The sequence below is a fragment of the Copidosoma floridanum genome, unplaced genomic scaffold (genome assembly GCF_036245765.1).
Source record: "Copidosoma floridanum isolate Cflo_tuat_1 unplaced genomic scaffold, Cflo_Japanese_pri ptg000021l, whole genome shotgun sequence".
Lineage (NCBI taxonomy): Eukaryota > Metazoa > Arthropoda > Insecta > Hymenoptera > Encyrtidae > Copidosoma > Copidosoma floridanum.
Genome location: NW_028321898.1, coordinates 26847961 through 26867320, shown reverse-complemented (window position 1 = coordinate 26867320; position 19360 = coordinate 26847961). Strand labels below are relative to the sequence as shown.

At 38.6% G+C, this 19360-nt stretch overlaps 1 long non-coding RNA gene across 1 annotated transcript; it reads left to right on the top strand.

The window, feature by feature from the left end:
* Positions 1 to 1711: 1711 nt before the first annotated feature.
* On the top strand, positions 1712 to 19255 carry LOC149374239 (uncharacterized). The gene is made up of 3 exons (XR_016293173.1): positions 1712 to 1774; positions 17572 to 18320; positions 19156 to 19255. It is a non-coding gene; the product is annotated as an uncharacterized LOC149374239 (long non-coding RNA).
* Positions 19256 to 19360: the final 105 nt, after the last annotated feature.

The window sequence follows — 19360 nt, the reverse complement described above, 5'->3', positions numbered from 1 at the left end:
CAATGCAACTTACTAAAAAAACTCAAATATGCACATGTGACTCGGTCACCACATCCACAGAGAAAAACAAAAAACAAAAACAAAAAAAAGCTCAAGAGCCGCATTCCAGAGCTATCCTCTGTCTCGCCACAGGATCTCGCAGTAGTACGAGTCAGCGCTTGGTCGGGCATTCTCTCCCTCCCCGATTTATAGCCAACGCGCTCCACTCCCGTCCTTATTCATTATTCTTACTTAATTTACCTCGTCTACTCTCCTGTCTTGTTCACCTTCTTTTCCACTTTATTCTTTCCCCCCCCCCTGCCGTCCTGTTTGCTCGTTCTCATTCCTACATCCGTGCAGCTCCTTGCTCACTTTTACCGCTTGGATTGTCCCTAATTTTTTGTTTTTATCTCGCTCTGCCACTCGGCTTTTTACTATCATCCTCTTTTTTTTTTTTTTTTTTCTTGCATCAAAAATGCATCAGACTTTCGAGTGGTAGTTGATTCTTCAAATTATCTCCACAAAAGAGACGTATATGTGTACGTGCACATTCGGTAACTGCCACTTAAAAAAAAAAAAAAAAAAAAAAAAAAAAAAAAAAAAAAAAAAACAGTAAATTTAACATAAACATATACCCACATACGTATACACTTATTCTCTCTAAAAGGGAGGAGAACGACGCTGAAAATAGTTTTTATTTCTCCAAATTGACATCATTCCACGACTCTGTCTCCATCTTTCTCTTTGCACGTTCATGAATCCCGAGGAGTCACGGAGCCAACTACCACTCTCGGCGAAGTAGTATTTGTACTTTTTTATAGAAAACAAAGATAAACAAAAGCAAAAAAAGGTTGACAAGGGCGCCAATCAAGCACGTCTCTCGGACCATTCGCGAGCGTAAACGAGAGGCCAGGCTTTCAATCCACGCATTCCTTGACCTCGAAAACGTCGTCCCCCTGCACACGCGATCCATTCAAAAATCGCCGAGCAACCTTCCCTCCCTTTATAAACGACCCCACGCTATACAAGCGTACCCAGTCGCGGTATACAGCGCGAAAAAGTGCATCCCGCCGAGTCTCCCCCTCCTCGGCACATATCTCGCGGTAGTACCTCAACAACCAGTCCCCCTCTGCGCAGTAGCAGTGCAGGGGTGGCAGCTGGAGAGAAGTAGGCAACTCGGAAGGGGCGGCGTGCGCGCGAGCTCGTTCCCTCAGTGTTCGGTCCGCACTCGCGCGTGCACACCCGCCACAATCGCGCGCCTTCTCTATACCGCGGCCTCTTGCATTCCCACGCCCCCCCCCTCTTTACCGCTATTCTGAATTCGCGTGCACGCGGCCTCGGGGGGTTGCAGTGAGTGTGTGTAGTCTCTGTGCAGTGGCCGGCGATCGGGTGAAACTTTTTCCTCCCGTAGCGCGATTTTGCTCGTTAAAACGGGGCAAACGGGAAATAGCCGAGGAGAGGATTTACGTGATACCCGAAACTGGAGGCGGAAGAGTGGCTTCGTGTCGATTCGCCCGCCTTTTTCACACTGCCTCGCGAGAACGCAGGGATGATTAGCCGGCTGTAGGGAGTTATCTTCCTTCCAACTATACAGAAATCGGGTGGACCGATGGTGACGATGGCACGACGGTGGACCTGTGAAAGCGCGACGTGTGCCATCAAGGGTCACCTCGACACGCGGCCGAGACGGTCGTTCGTCTCCCTGATGAAACCCGGGAAGAGCCGCTAGGAATTTTTTTTTTTTTTTTTTTTTTGTTTTGGCTCCTTGCTGCCTTCGTGCTACGCAACTGCCAGTGTAAGTGCGCGGGTTTTTTTAGTTGTTTTGGGGGGTGTGTGCGAGCCAGAGTTTCGGTGAAAGTTTGGGCTGGTTTATTGGACGCTCGCCCGCGCGAGTGTGTGTGTGCTCGGAGGTGGAAGTTCGGGTGATCGAGTGAGCGGAAGGAGCTGCCGTGTGTTGCAGTTGCCATGTAGGAATTTAAAGAGGCTCGTCGTGGTTGGGCCCGGAAAAACTTGTGTGATTGAAATTTTCTCGGCTGGTGACCAAGCGTGCCCCAAACAAAAAAAAATTAAGGTGGCGGTCCCTGTTTGTACGTGTTACGTAAACTGTTGAGGTCATCTCGAGAGCTTTGGTTGCTGCACACCGTCAACTCGAGGATTTTATATCCTTTAGACGAATTTTGCTTTTCGTGCCAATCAGGTCTTTGAAGCTACGATTAAACTTTTGGGCAGATTTACTCATCTTGTGTACAAAATTGAGGATTCATTCTTACGGACGCGATAAACAAAGCGTGTAGCCAAATAATCAATACTTGAAAGCCAATACACGTGTGCACTTGGTTTGGAAACTAAGAAATCATAATTCGAGATAATAAGCCAAGATGTCTGTGTTTCCCTTGAATTGCTCACACCTTGATTGCGCGTCGATATCGCAAACACAAGTACGTGTCGAAGCGCGTCATTACCTCCGTTTGGTTGAATAACCAGCTGTCTCCGTCAATGATGAGCCAACGTAGGGAGGGAAGGGAAAACAAAAACAAAATTTAACTTTCGCGATACTGTATAAATCAAAAGAGCACGACGTGACTAATTCGTGGTCTCTCACCTCTGCTATATACGGTGGTAATTTACGTACTCGTCTCGCCGAGTGGAGACTGATTTTACTTGCCACGGCGTGCATAATTCAACACTGCTCGTATCACCCCATTTCTCCCTCTGTTAATTAACGAATCACGCGTGATTCAATTACGTGTCTTTTAAATCGAAACGAAACAATTGTATTTGTCGTTTTGCTTCCTCAAAGAAAGAGAGGACTCCACGGGGCTTAGTGTAATTAGAGCGAGTACTTATTAATGCTCGCGTAGCGATGGCATAATATTTGCCCAGCTTAACCCCCTTTCCACCCTCGGAATACACTCACACGTACACACGAGACAAAGAGAGAGAGAGAGAGAGAGAGAGAGAGAGAGAGTCACGCGTAAGCGCATTTTCAGTAAATACGGATCAAAATATTGACTGTGCCGCGAACCAAGGACTAGTCCCACGCACACACTACCCACCGCGACTCTTATGTAAACCTTTCGTAAACTCGGCTCTTTTCCCCGATTTTGCAACAATTCAAACTTTAATGTGTACTCCCACGTCTGTTTGGTTTACCAAATGTTCCTTAAAAAAAAAAAAAAAAAAAAAAAAAAACCCTGTGTGTTTACGTCGAGCGATAAACTTCTTGAAAGAGCAAACGAGCTGTAAAACTTGTAAATATTTTCCATTCCCTGCCCGTGCACGCAAACGAAAATTAAAAGAGGGTACGCGTTTTTTAATTACTTTTCCCTTAAATCCTGCCTGGGAGTCGTTCAATCCCGAGATTAAATCGGACGGAGTCCCTCCGAACGCGCGTGTATACGTGTTATTCTTTAGTGCTCACTCAAGTTTTCAACTTTTCATTGTCCGATGCTTCAAAAAAAAAAAAAAAAAGAAAAGAAAAAAGTAAAAGTCCCTTTTATTATTTCGTGGAGAGCTGCCGTGCGATGGCTATTCTTTTCCGAAAGAAAAACGCAAGACGTCGTACTCAGTGACGAGCCACGAGCAGCGTTCCACTTTCCGTATGTAGAAAAAAAAAAAAAAAAAAATGGGTTACACACTTTTCTTTCCACATTGATACTCAACAACGCGCTACCGATAATTCATCCGATGGTAGGTTTACACGGTATGGCTGCCGACAACAGCCGCGTCTGACTATCACCGGCTGTTTCTACTGAAACTCGTAGCGATCGACGTAACGCGGTACGTGCGAAAGAAAAGGGGGGGGGAGCAAGTGAAAAAGACGAGTCGCCTTGAATCCGAGCTGTATCTGGTGCTCTGTTTGTACACTCGAGTGTGCACGTATATGTGTGTATACAAGCGAGCTGGGGTAAAAAAAAGCATCCACCAGCGCTGGTGCGTTTTATAACGCGTACACACACATGTACGTACCACCTCATTCACCTTCTCCCGCCCTTTTTTCGCGTTGTTTACGCTCGGTATGCGCGTTCCTGGCGCTTTTAATTGTTGCCTCTACTGCGCCCCTTTGCCCCGGGGGCACGAGCATTTTTTTTTTTGCGAGCGCAGTGGGGGAGGGTGAATTAATACATGGTGCTCGGTTGGAGTGGAAAAAATCGCGATTCCAGTGATACGTGTGTACCGATGGTCGCCTGTTTCATATTTTCTCAAGAGCTGCACATCAGGGGGAACGAGCCATCACCGCGACCCCCCAACCTCGGGGGGAATAGCGGGCCATATTCCGAGAGTTTGAAGACGGGCATGCATTTTCCAGTGGAACTCGTTCGCGAAATTTACATGCTACGCGCACGAAGAATAAGATATCCCGGAGATGACCGGCCACTTGGCTCGAAACTCCCATTCGCCCTTTATTCGCGTCTACTTTATCTTCGTTAGAATATATTACAGACTCTCGACTAGGGGAGGCAAAAGAATCTCCTCTTTATGTTTTCTCCTCGCTTTCGGCCTACCGGTTTCAGAACGCGAGGAGAGCAGCGAGCGCAACCTACTTCAAGTCGCAAAGTTTCGCGCATAGGTCGGGTTTATAATTTATGACCACCGCGCTCCTACCACTAAACGTATATACATGTAAACGCCGCAAGGTGTAACGATCAAGGTTTTTCCGTTGGTAGATCGGCAATTTGTCCATTTATGGAAACTTGGGCTATAGGTGGAATTACCGTGATTGGCGATAATCGGGGCTGAGGCTTTCTCGGTAAGGTCTCCGGGTCGGTGTTCTTTATTTTTGTACGGAAGCGGGAATTATTCGAAAATTCATCTCCCGACGATCGATTTCGAGAGAGGACCGGAGCAATTTACGAGGTGAATCCGAAATTTATCAACTCGCCACTTTTCGATCGATATCACATCGACGCGGTCCCTCGAAACCCATGTCCCACGGGCTTTTCATCAACTCCGCGTCTCGAATAAATTAATTTCCCGGGGAAGCTCGTTGTCATGCAATCGAAGGAAGAAGAAAAAAAAGCCCGAAGCATCGATTATTCAAACTTTGCAAGTATCGGAAAGGAAAAGGGGGAAAAAAGTTTGTACGTACATGGAAGGACTTTCAAATTTTCACCCTCGAGCGGGGGGTCGCGAAATCGATGGCAGCCTCGTTTCACCTTCGCGCTTGCACGTAAGAGTTCGCGTGAAAGGGAAAATTTCGGTGTCCATGATACACCCGCGCGAGTTCTACTTTGATTTTTTTTTTTTTTTTTTTTTTTTTTTTTTCAAGGAAGTTTGTCGGCCAAAGATATGGCGATAAGCACACACTCCACGTGTCCGTGCGCGAGTGTGTCTGCATAATTTTAGGGGAAAGTGCCGATGCGCGCTCTTGACCTTAATCGACTGCAGTTACGTAATTAGGGATTGCGCTTTTTACGAGCGACGCCTCGCTCCTCTTTTTTTCCTCCCCCCTCTTTGACCTTGGCTTGATTTCTTTTTTTTTTCTCTCTTCATCCCTTAACGACTTTTGAATCAGGCGATAAAGTGCTTTACGTAAACGAGAAGTGCCGCCGTCACCGGTACGAGTACCTAGGGTGGAAATTTCGTTTTCCCACTTCAAGGAAACACTCAATTTTTCGTCCATATTCACGCGGAGCCGGCAATTTTCTCCTCCTTTATGACGCAAAATAACTGCACCCAAAACGCGAGTGTCGGCGCGTACCGTCCATCTACGCGTGACCTGCAGGTGGACCCGCAAAATTGGACAGGTATAATTTCACCTCGAAACGTTCGGCTTGAAACTGATTTTATTAAGTTTTGCGCTCCACTGGCATATTTTTGCAACGATGTAAACGACGCGTTGCTCCTTCGATGTCGCTTGTTGCTCCGTCCATCCCCAAGAGTCTTAAATCGCGCCAAGCATCGCGCGGATGGCTGCGTAAAGTATAAGCATGGCCCGGGTCGCGCTCGGCGTTTGCCAAAAACGCTCTTCCCCATCCCCTGTATCCTCCCTGTGTGCGCGTTACGTTTCTCCCGATCGTTCTCACTTCCAAAACTGATGCCACCCCCTGATTCATCGCCCCGTTTATGCCCCCCGTTAAATCGTCGCGCGTTTGTTGAAAAAACTCGTGGTGCCCCCGCGAATGATGATTCATACCTACGCAGATACGAGGCATAGTAAGGGGGGTGGCAACAACGATAACTTGTCTCCGATGAATGTGAGAGTACGAACGTGCACGTGTGCGTGTACGGCGATAAGAGAGTCGTGGTACTTGGCTCGGGATTCCTCCTTCCGAGCTGCGAGTTCTCGAAAAAGAAAAAGAAAAAGAAAAAAAAAAAAAAAAAAAAAGCGAGAGGTGGAGGCAGAAACGAGGTAACCTCCTTCTTTTTCCCGACTCGGAGGGCTTTGCCCCTCTTTCCGGCCAACCCCTTTGTTTTCTCATTCTTCGCGTTCTCTCGCGACGTACGAACGCGCCATTGACTCGTTTGCAGAGAGGATATTCTCGCGCGTCTTACACATAGCAGAGTATCACTTGGTACCGGTATACACGCGTGGATAATATCTCGCGGTAAAAGCCTACGATTCAGTGCTGCTGATCATTTGGACATTTATCCGCGTTTCCAACGACTGGACCCACGTGTTTGTCCGCACTGGCTGGCATAGGGTGTTTGCATTGTGGAATCCACGTGCACGTTTCCTCCTTGGGAAACACACGATAGTGTACACACTTGGATCGACGTGCCTTTACCCTTTTTTTTGTTTGCGAGGACGCGCAAAGCAAACATGTGTACCCATATCGTGGAGGAGAAATTTTCATTTGGGCTGCTTTGGAAAAATATTGTCAGTTGCTGCGGTCGTTCCACCGAACATCACCGTTGTTGTAATTTACAAGCTGCACTGAATTTGCTTGAACAAACTTTTAGCCCGAGCGAGGGAGCTTTATACATGTACTTTACACGTGTGAGACGACTCCAAAAAGTTTTTCTGTGCTCCAGTGTGTGCCATTAGTTTTGAGAAAACCGAAAAGGAGAATGGCATATATGAAACAAAGGAGCGACTTGTGAATGAAAAAAAAAAAAAAAAAAAAAAAAAAAAAATGCACGAGGCGACACCCACATCTTACGTAAGCAAGACTAAGGAGTCGTAGACCCCCAAGTTTTGTGGTACTCTATGCGGCCTACATGAGCTCATTGCTCGTGGGAAGTGGAACACGTCACGTCCGCATCACCGGCTCTGCTGCTATTTTCATCCCCGTAGCGCACGAGTAAAGGGGGGGGGGAAAAAAGGGACCAGGAGCTTATCAATCTTTCACGATTTTTCCGATCCTCCTTCTTCCCCTCCCCCGACTCTCCCTTGTATTTATGGTGCTGAGGATGCAGAAGGGGGCCGAGGGATGAGCTATGAATAAGACATGGATACGCGCCCGGGAGTTCGATGCTGCGATCGGGGAATTTGTTTTTTGCATCGGCCGAGAATGTTGAGTTTGCATTGAATCATAATAGAAGCTTGTTTTACGAGGGACCTCGTACATGGGGATGCATCGTTGGATTTTGTTTTTTAGAACGAAGTTCTTTATGTCGCGTTACTCGGGGGGCTGGAATTTTAAAACCGACAGATTTTTTTTTTTTGAAACGAAAGTGGTTTCCTTTTCCTCTCAAGTTTCCCCCCCTTACCCCGTTCCCCTCACCGACTATTCTCTATACACTTCCCCTCTCCCCACTATATATGTATATCGGCCAACCGTGCCGTGTTACTCTTCTACACACCTTTGCCCACCATTCTCCCTCACACTCCCAATTTTATTTTCTCACAATAATTTTTATTTCACTTTGAATTTCTTTCTTTTACAATTCTAAAAAAAAAAAAAAAAAAAAAAAAACATTTTCCAATAAAGAATTTTGAACCCTCGACCTTCGACCTTCGACCTTCGACCTTCGACCTTCGACCTTCTGCATGTGAGTCCAGTACCTTACCCACTCTGCTACGAGCGCTGCCGTTTATAGAAACTTGATTTCTTGTACTTATGGTGTGGTTCGTAACTGAAATATTCCATTTTTACATGCATTCACTGATAATACATTCGATTTATGATAAATTGTTTTTGTATTTGTTTTCTTAATACTTGGAATAGAGTTAAAGAATGTATCAATGGTTTTTAGAGGCGCTTATTTCGAATTCGATAAACAAATTATGTTACATTATCACATAATTATATAAATAAAGTAATTCAAAGTAAATCAATTATAAATGAATTATGTAAGATCATTATATAAATATAATTCGAGTTTCATATCATTTTAATGGTTTTTAAGGGTACTTATTTTGAATTTGATAAACAAATAATGGCACAATGTCATTGAGTAATTATATGAAAATAAAATAAAAATTGCATTAATAAGCTATAAAATCGCAAAAAAATAAGTGGAAAAAAAAATTTTTTTAAAATTAATGAAATGAAATATGAAAATAAAATGAAATAAAATTACAAAAGACATGAATAAATACAACGGAATAAAAAAAAATAAAATAAAAAAGGGAATGAACAAAAAAGATTAAATATTAAAATAAAAAAAGGAATTAAATAAAGGAAATACAAAAAAAATAAAAAAAATGTATTAAAATGAAATATCAAAAAAAAATAAAACAAGAAATAAAAAAAAAAAATTAAAACAAGAAACAAAAAAAAAATAATACAAGAAATTAAAAACAAACCAGGGGGTATAAATGGGTCATGGGACCCACGGTAAGAACGAAGTTCTTTAAACATGACATGAGTATAAAAACACAATTTCTCAGGTAACAAGGGGGTCGCCAGACCCGTAGAAAGAACGAAGCTCTATAAACGTTAGTACTGCATTCATGTAGTTCACTAAACAAAAACTTAAAAAACGAATTAAAGAAAAAAATTAAAAAAATAGTTCAGTACTCACGATGGTTAAACTTCGTGAGTACTGTATTTATGCACGCCGTTCTCACGAAGTTCAACCATCGTGAGTACTGAACTATTTTTTTAATTTTTTTCTTTAATTCGTTTTTTAAGTTTTTGTTTAGTGAACTACATGAATGCAGTACTAACGTTTATAGAGCTTCGTTCTTTCTACGGGTCTGGCGACCCCCTTGTTACCTGAGAAATTGTGTTTTTATACTCATGTCATGTTTAAAGAACTTCGTTCTTACCGTGGGTCCCATGACCCATTTATACCCCCTGGTTTGTTTTTAATTTCTTGTATTATTTTTTTTTGTTTCTTGTTTTAATTTTTTTTTTTTATTTCTTGTTTATTTATTTATTTTTTTTTATTTTATATGGGAGGAAGAGGTATAAACTCATCGATCTGTTTTTTCATAAAAAAAAATAGCTGCATCAAACGGTTCAAATTAGTTTATGTACTAAAACAAGCGCGAAGTTTTATCATTTGTACGATAAATAGTATTATTCATAAGATAGTGATTATCGACCTTAATTACACCAGTTTCTGAAGTTTTCTCTAAATTGCTTTAAAATGGATTTTCTAGCTTCGTAAAAAGACCGCCTATTATTTTTGCTTCCTTGTTACATGATACAAAAATTTAAGTCCTCAAACTTAGTTGCTGCACAAGAATATGTAATGTGAACCTTTGGTAGTTTTCATTTTAAGTATGCTAACTGTAAGTTAGCATTATAGAGGCGATGTGTTCTTAACAAGGCCTTTATTTCATACTACAAAATTAGGAGCCTATGTTACTAAGGAGTTATGAAGTATATAGTATATATAGTATGTATATATAGTAGTATATAAGTATATAGTATATAGTATGCGTTGCAACTTCGAATTTGGAAACTCAAAGAATTAGAAGTTTAATAAACTTTAAACTCGCTCAATATGTAAATGTAGCTACCAGAATGAAAGAAATTAATTTACAATCTGCAATTTTAGATGTAGGTATGTTTATAACTTTACTTTGAAGATATTTCCTTCATTATTGAGTTAAAAACAAGTACTTTGGTTCTTTCTGTCTTTTTTTAGCTATTCTTACTTCACTGGAAAAAAATTTAGTTGTCAGTACATTTATAGACACGTACGTTGGCTAGAAACTAATTTGTTTCATCACTTTTTTGAAGAATTAGCTATCAGGAAAGCAGTGCCTTTGAAGAGCTTCTTTTTTGTAATTTATTTCTGATTGGCTTGAACGATGATTCGCCGAAACCTATTAATTACGAATATTCAAAACAATGATTATTTCTCTTTAACATTCACTTCTTTACTGGGTAAGTATTTCATTTAGCCAAATAAATATTTAATTGTATCGCCTCTAACGAAATAATTATTTATTGTAAAGAAAAATAGTATGTATTAAAGTAAATATTTGATTCGTTTATAAATGGCATCATGTGCTGTAAAAAAAAAAAACATTTTCTCATTGATAAAAATTTTTTTGTTTACAACAATTACATTACGCTATTGTATTGTGTTTATCCGACTATTCTGTATATTTTAAGGTCTCTTCAGTTTCTTCAATGAAATAAAACAAGTTAAATAAGCAGTGATTTTGTTAACTTGGATTGTGAATTAATTAAACTAAATGTAAATTAGAAATGATACCACGAATATTCAATTGATATTAATAAATTTTTTTAGAGCCTCTTACTTGATGAAATGTTATCACTTGACGAATATTAATGCTTCAAGCTATTAAAGTATTAAAAATTCAAAAATATAAAAAAACTTCAGATTTAATCGCTTTGTGTGCGTGTGTGTGTGTGTGGGGGGGGGGTACTTCAAATACAAATACTGCAAAATGTTAGAGTTGAAATACGCAATATATACTATTCAAAACGCAACACAATCGCACACAATGCCTTTTTGTATCAGTTAAGATTCCTGTAATTTGACGTCTTGTACTTGTACAAAAATACACATGCAAGACTTAGTAAGAGGGTGATATTGAAATGCAACGCATATAAACACAGTGCTGTACTGCGTAGTGATCGAGCATATGAGCACACCTGCATGCATGGCTTCTTTGTCAAAGCACTATGATTTTGTACATCTACTCCTAAAAAAAAAAAATCTCAAAAAAAAAAAACAATTAAGAAAAGAGGCCAGTTTGAGTAAACTAAATGGATTTCATTAAAAATTATTGTTAAAGTCAGTAGATATGAACTATAATCTTCATACTTCGATGTCAAAATTTTATAAAAAGAAAAATTCACGAGCCTCATTAAACAAAATAGATAATTACATTTTTTTTTCTTCAAAAGTGTACGATTGCTTGCGTGTAAGCTTGCGTGAACGATTTCGTACAAAGAAGCCAGGAGATATTTTGTTCGAGTCGTTGGTGTGAGTAATATCGCATTCTTTGTCTCCAGATGTTATCATATACACATTTAATGTCTTCATATTTGCAGTATATCCTAGTGACACTAAACCACGCGAGTTTTGTAAGCGAATGCTTTCCGACTCTCTTTACAATGGTTGTGAGTCAAATAGGATCACAAGTACCATTTCGGATCTGGCCTTGTCGGGTCGAAAAAAGGTTTCTCAAATCTTCAAGTAGCAACGTGAAGTAGTAAAAAAATGTTTAAACAGGTCGTATATGATAAAAAAAATGTATATAAGTCTACATGAGAAATGTGGCATAAATTGGCAATGCCTTTCACTCAAGCCACGACCACATATTTGATCCAAATATTGATTTTAAAAATAATAAAAATAAGAGTAAAAAAAAATAATAACTAAATACTACAATAGGAGGGATAATCATCATCATAATGATAATGGTAACAATAAAAATAGTAATAATCATAAATGACCACAACTTATGCTACGATTTTCAAAAATTGTTTAATAAAATATAGAATAATAATTTTTACCAACGGACGTCATTTTTTAAAATTAATTAGCTATTGTTCTTAGTATTGCAGCACTGCCATTACCCACATTGCCTTACGAACTAACTAAAATACAAAGCAGCAAAAAGAACAGTGGAATCAGAGCCATTTTCAGTTGAACAATAACAGCATACACACAATTGGGTGTTAAATAAATTATAAAAAAGTTAAATAATACACGGATAAGATGCATGTGATTTTTGACACGATACTTCAAAGATAAATTTTTTTACATTATCGCTATTGTTGTTTGTTAAACAATTAAAAGTAAGGAATATAAAGCGTTTGTAAAAGAGATATTGAAATGGCGGGAGTTTACTTTAAAGTAGACGTATAAGGTGGTTAAATAGTTTCGCAATTTCACAATCAGTCATAAAAAATAAATAACAATATGTTAAATTTTGATTGTGGACACCGAGAAAAATTGTTTGAGAAGATAAATATATTTTAACAACTAAATTCAACCAAGTTAATTTTTAATTTTGATGATTCAAAATATCTAATAAGGCCAGAAATCTTAAGAAATCTGTCGTTTTAATGATCATCTGAGAAAACGATACTTTTTTTACGGCTTACTCGTTGACTTTTCAGGGTTATTGTGTTAATTTTCAGTTTTTTATTTATTTATTTTTTTTTATTTTATATGGGAGGAAGAGGTATAAACTCATCGATCTGTTTTTTCATAAAAAAAAATAGCTGCATCAAACGGTTCAAATTAGTTTATGTACTAAAACAAGCGCGAAGTTTTATCATTTGTACGATAAATAGTATTATTCATAAGATAGTGATTATCGACCTTAATTACACCAGTTTCTGAAGTTTTCTCTAAATTGCTTTAAAATGGATTTTCTAGCTTCGTAAAAAGACCGCCTATTATTTTTGCTTCCTTGTTACATGATACAAAAATTTAAGTCCTCAAACTTAGTTGCTGCACAAGAATATGTAATGTGAACCTTTGGTAGTTTTCATTTTAAGTATGCTAACTGTAAGTTAGCATTATAGAGGCGATGTGTTCTTAACAAGGCCTTTATTTCATACTACAAAATTAGGAGCCTATGTTACTAAGGAGTTATGAAGTATATAGTATATATAGTATGTATATATAGTAGTATATAAGTATATAGTATATAGTATGCGTTGCAACTTCGAATTTGGAAACTCAAAGAATTAGAAGTTTAATAAACTTTAAACTCGCTCAATATGTAAATGTAGCTACCAGAATGAAAGAAATTAATTTACAATCTGCAATTTTAGATGTAGGTATGTTTATAACTTTACTTTGAAGATATTTCCTTCATTATTGAGTTAAAAACAAGTACTTTGGTTCTTTCTGTCTTTTTTTAGCTATTCTTACTTCACTGGAAAAAAATTTAGTTGTCAGTACATTTATAGACACGTACGTTGGCTAGAAACTAATTTGTTTCATCACTTTTTTTAAGAATTAGCTATCAGGAAAGCAGTGCCTTTGAAGAGCTTCTTTTTTGTAATTTATTTCTGATTGGCTTGAACGATGATTGGCCGAAACCTATTAATTACGAATATTCAAAACAATGATTATTTCTCTTTAACATTCACTTCTTTACTGGGTAAGTATTTCATTTAGCCAAATAAATATTTAATTGTATCGCCTCTAACGAAATAATTATTTATTGTAAAGAAAAATAGTATGTATTAAAGTAAATATTTGATTCGTTTATAAATGGCATCATGTGCTGTAAAAAAAAAAAAACATTTTCTCATTGATAATTTAATTACTACTTACACAACTAATAAAAATGGTCGTACCAAAATACATGCAACAATGGGCTTTTTGTACTCGAGTGCCGTGCAATTCACTACGTTACTACAACGGCGCTGTTTGCTTGAACAACTGAATTCACATATAGGTGCAACGCCTTTATCTTTTTGCGGTACTGGACAGGAGTCCAATTTGGAAGGTTTTGACCCAGATGTTGACGTAAAATCCCAGCCATGATATAACACTCTTTGAAATAGTTTGAGCTCAACAAAATTTTTATCTTAAAAAAGAAAAAAAACCAAGACACTTGATTAGATTTCGTCCAAACCAAAATTAGAAATAAACATAAAGGCCAACGCTCACTTTCCGTAGGTGTGGTTGGATCGCACCTCCACATGTCTCTTTCGGTACGAGAGATAATTGTTTTAAACTCTTTCATAGTATCCCTAATTATTTCGCTTGCATGCTCTTTCCAATCCTGCTTTTCTTGCACGTGACTAACTGAAGCAGTTAAAATTATTATTTGTTTATTTTATTTTATTTTTTTATTTTAAACTAGATAATTTTCAACTTAAAGCGGGAAAATTACATTACCATGCGTGGAGTTTTCGTATTTCATTTTATGAGCGTATTCCAATATGACGATGCCTTTTATCTCGTACGACAGAATAGTACGGAAAAAATCGTAAAAATATCTTTGCCGTGATTGTGTTTTTTCGCAGTAAGGGTCTACATTCTGCGAACACCAATTCTCAATAAAAAAAAAAAAAAAATGAATTACACAGCTTACATTTACGAAAAATCATGTACTTACGTTGATATATTGTTCAATAAGATTAACTAGGTTATTCTTAATAACATCTTTATAAATTCTATCCAGCGTTCGGGGCAATTCATTTGTCATTTTTTCAGCATATTCAGATAAAGTTTGGGGCTCGTAGCGAGATGGATTTTTTTTGTATTTGATATACTTGTCGTAATCCCCATCAATATCGATAAATTTCATCCTTACTTCCTGTAAACGGTTGTTAATATTCACTTCCGTCGGAAGATTATGTTCCATCTTCTCCAAATCCATTTTCAAATCACGTAGATCGCTCCGCAATGACTGATAATGAAGCTCTTCTGCCGACGGTGTTACTTCGAAATTTCCAAAATTCGTGGAAACAAATTCGTAAGCTTGATACAAATATCCAAAACCTTCTAGTAATGTTTCTATTTGAGCATTTGTGTTGGAAAATACCAAGCTTAAGAACAGCAAGTTGAAAAATGGTGTTTTGCCCCACATTTTTTTTATGAAGCAATTCCTCTAAAAATTAAAAACGTGAATGAGAATTAAAAAAAGTATTAGACTATTCCTTCATGATAATTGGCAAAAATCGAAATACTTTGATCTTAGTGGTTTCTTTATACTACCGAATAATTTTTAATACTGTGTAAGGGTACTTACTATTAATTTTGAAAAATTTCTAATTTGATATTGCAACCATTGGAAAACTAATGAATAACTGTGTTCTGCGTTGAATGAATGCTGCACTTAAATACGAAAACTAATGTGCTGAATCAAACATAAGAAAATGGTAAGCATCCTTTTTATTGATTATAAGCTTGAGTGCGTAAAGACTGTATTATCTGGCATAGTTCATAATATTTGGTTAGAATGATAAAAAAAAACTCATCAAAAAAGTATCAAGTGCAAAGTTAAAAATATAACATGCACCAGGTGAAAAAAGATAATATAAATTGATTCGATAACAAAATTTACTTCAAAAAAATTATTTAAGTGTTGTAAAATTATTGCACGGTTGCAACAATTGAAAATTATGTTTAAGTAGCTTTAAGAACTGTTTTTAAAACCCAATAGAGAGGTCTAATAAAGCAAAATAATTAGCGTAAAAGATAATAATAGTATGTTTACGTTACAGCCACAACTACTGTAATTGGTAAACTATTACATTAGTAAGAACACTTTGCTTGACGTAATGATTACAAGTAGCTGATCCAACAAATGTTTTAACCGTCAAAAAAAATTACTTTACTTGTCTAACCATTGAAGTAAGGAAGGTAAAGAATGACAAAAAAATAGAAACAAAAAAATGAAAAAAATGTAATAAAATGAAATATGAAAAAAATAAAACAAGAAATAAAAAAAAAAATTAGTAAAACAAGAAATAAAGAAAAAAAAATAATAATAAAATAAAAAAAAAAAACAACAAAAAACCAGGGGGGATAAATGGGTCATGGGACCCACGGTAAGAACGAAGTTCTTTGAACATGACGAGTATAAAAACACAATTTCTCAGGTAACAAGGGGGTCGCCAGACCCGTAGAAAGAACGAAGCTCTATAAACGTTAGTACTGCATTCATGTAGTTCACTAAACAAAAACTTAAAAAACGAATTAAAGAAAAAAATTAAAAAAATAGTTCAGTACGATGGTTGAACTTCGTGAGAACGTCGTGCATAAATACAGTACTCACGAAGTTCAACCATCGTGAGTACTGAACTATTATTTTTATTTTTTTTTTTTTATTCGTTTTTTAAGTTTTTGTTTAGTGAACTACATGAATGCAGTATTAACGTTTATAGATCTTCGTTCTTTTAATGGGTCTGGCGACCCCCTTGTTACCTGAGAAATTGTGTTTTTATACTCGTCATGTTCAAAGAACTTCGTTCTTACCGTGGGTCCCATGACCCATTTATCCCCCCTGGTTTTTTGTTTCTTTTCTTTCAAACGCGCAAGTCAGAAATATGGGAGTGTAAATAAATAAAAATCACTGTTGAACCGAAGACCAAGTGAGTTTGTGAACAATGTACGGTAACATACAGCAGCTCTCAAGCCGAGCTTTCTTTCAGTATCATTTGTCACATTCTGCTTTCGGAAATTATTATACCAACTGATCAATGTAACCGTTAATCTTTAAAAGATAATGCTGTATCTCATTATTTTTACAGTGTTTACTTACTGACTCAAATAAACAAAGACGAGTCGTAAATAAAGCTTCACTTGGGTGCATTTATATTTTATCATCGAGTAATCCATGATTATTTAATTCCACTGCAGACGGACGATATTGCGGTTTGTTTGTTCTCGTTGAAATCTTGATGAACCTTCGTTAAAAATAAACACCAGCTTACATTTTTTTTTTTTTTTTTTTTTTTCACCGCAATCATAGCCAAACGCAAACAAATTTATCGTATACATTGTTCAACGTGGATGTACTTTATTTTATTATTTTTTTTTTTTCATTGATAAAACCTCAAATTAAAGTGCACACATTGCAAATGAAATGTATCCACGTGTAAAAGCAAAATTTATTGACGCAACGACGTATACATATTCGCAAGGTATGCCCAAATCCACTGTAATATCGTGTAATCGTGTGTACGTGTACGCGTGAGCATATACCTATATGTACACCGACGACAGGGAAATAGAACTAAGTTTGGGCAGCCACGAAGTCGTAAGTGCAGGCGAAACTTGTCGCGGCTGAAGCTCGAGAGTATCAACCCTTCCGGACGTGCACGCTAGAGCTCTGGAGAAGCAATCTCACCGTTTATAATGTATATATACACGATACGAAAATGCTTATTAAGCTCAGACAAACATTATTCCACCAATGAACCAACGATATTGCCGAGAAGCTTTTCCAAGTGAGCGGCCAGTAGAGTTACCTCTGTAGAAGCTTACGACGGTATTGATTCGACGAAAAGACAAAGGGGTGATATTTTGATAGCCACACGGCAGCTTCAACCGAAACGAAATTATTATTGAAAATATCGAGCATGGGAGTAGTTTTGCCGAAAACAGATGGTTGAGGTGAAAAAAAAAAAAAAAAAAAAAAGAAACTTAAATTGACAATAATGCCCCAAAATCCACGAAAGGGCGGTCTGTTCCTTCGGCAAAATTACCCCCACGCTACAAAATATCGATTCGCATAGCGAAGTAAACGCATATCCCCAGAGAGGGAGAGAGTCTCATGCAGCCCAACTTTGTTGATTACAGGAGTCGCTCGGGTAATCGTCTTGCCCCGATCTCCCGGAAGGAAAACAGGGGCATCGGCACCCAATAAGCCCGCTGGCGTCCGGATGGTGGACGGATCGCGCAATGAAAATAACAACGTGAAGCGGGGACGGCTGGTTGCGCTGGCGCGGCCGGCCGCTTAGTCTATTTGAAGCGGGATGCAAGCGACGCCCGGCTGCATTACCTTCGTCTTGGTTGCCGCCGTAACCTTTTGTTGCTCTTGTTGTTGGTGTTGTTGCCGGACAAGAAGCTCGGCCGTAACTGCTCGTCGTTACCCACTGACGCACCCAGCTACGGGCCCGTGGATCATCCGCATCGTGGGCATCGGGGGTAGTTTGGGCACCCGCAGTTCCGGTAGTTGTCGTGGCACAATCTGCACCTGCGGCGGCAGCTCCGGGGCAAGCGTCAACGAGAATGTCGAGGCTAGCAGCAAGGAAAGTGGAAGAGCAGCCGCGGCGAAGAAGCAGAGTCCTCGCACGTGGACCGGCACGGCCCGCCTTTCATTGCCCATCCTTGTCGTCCGCGTCGTTGTCCTCCTCCTGCTGGATGGACTGCGGATAGAACCGAGCGGGACTCGGCTTTTTCCTCGGCGCCAGGGCCACCTGAATCGCCTCGAGCCCCATCGTCCTCGTCGGCTCGACCCAGCCCCGCGCGCCTCGTTCGCTCTCTGCCATTGACGACCCCGCGGCCCATGCGCCACTCGAGCCTCGGACGACTCAGCTGATCCCAAGGTACTTTCCCAACCCCCCTCTCACATACGCTTTGCGCTGTCACTTTTACCCGTATGTAGCTTGTTTTTAAACCAAACTCGCTACACATTCACTATACCCTGAGCTTGCAAGCTCGATAAAACATTTTAAGAACTCACAATGAACAATTCTACGGGGCACCAGGTATATACAACCTTGTGCACTTTAATAGTTTGTTTTTGCTGTATCTCGCGAACAAAAAGTATCATTTAACGTTACAAATGCTTTTCAATTGTTTCAAGATAACGATCTTTCGTGAATAATCATATATATGGTCAAACTACACTTAGTGCTTTCCTTGTATTTCATCAGTGTATATTATTATTTTTATTTTTTTTATTTTTTGTTGTGCAACATTTTTTCGTAAGGATTAAAAAAAAAAAAATCAATTCCACAAGTTGACGAGTGAATATTTTAATTAAATGTTATTTGGACGCTCGTCACCTTTTGATGTAAAATTATTATTGAAGCTCATCTATACACTTATCATGCATGGCGCTTGAAACACGTTAAAGTAACGTCATTAAAAAGAAAGTTACATCATTAACAATAAAATAGAGGGAAATTGATGACCTGAGACTATTAATATGATTCATCGAATGATGAAAAGAGAGTCTTATAATTGAGTAACTTTCGTTGATGTAAAGTTTTATCCGTGTGCCGCACTCCAGTAGAAAAAGAAAAAAAAAAAAATCGTATATAAATCATAATCCAAGAACGATTTTTAAATTGAAAAGTAAGCATTAGAGTGGAAAATGAGATAGATATTCCTTCGTCGAAATAATTTTACAATTTCCTTCTGTGCATGGTGCGTCAGTCAGCACGTCCATCGCCGCGGTAGCCGGGACTCACGCACGAACCCAACGTCTCTCAGCTGAAGTCGAAGTGAAGCCATCGCACGTCACTGCAGGAAAGAAGAAAAAGAAAAGAAAAAAAAAAAATAGAAGAAGAAGAGGTCGCAAGTTTCGTCGGGAGCAAAAAAAAAGTGCGATCGCGAGATAGAAGAAGCATACAAGTACGCC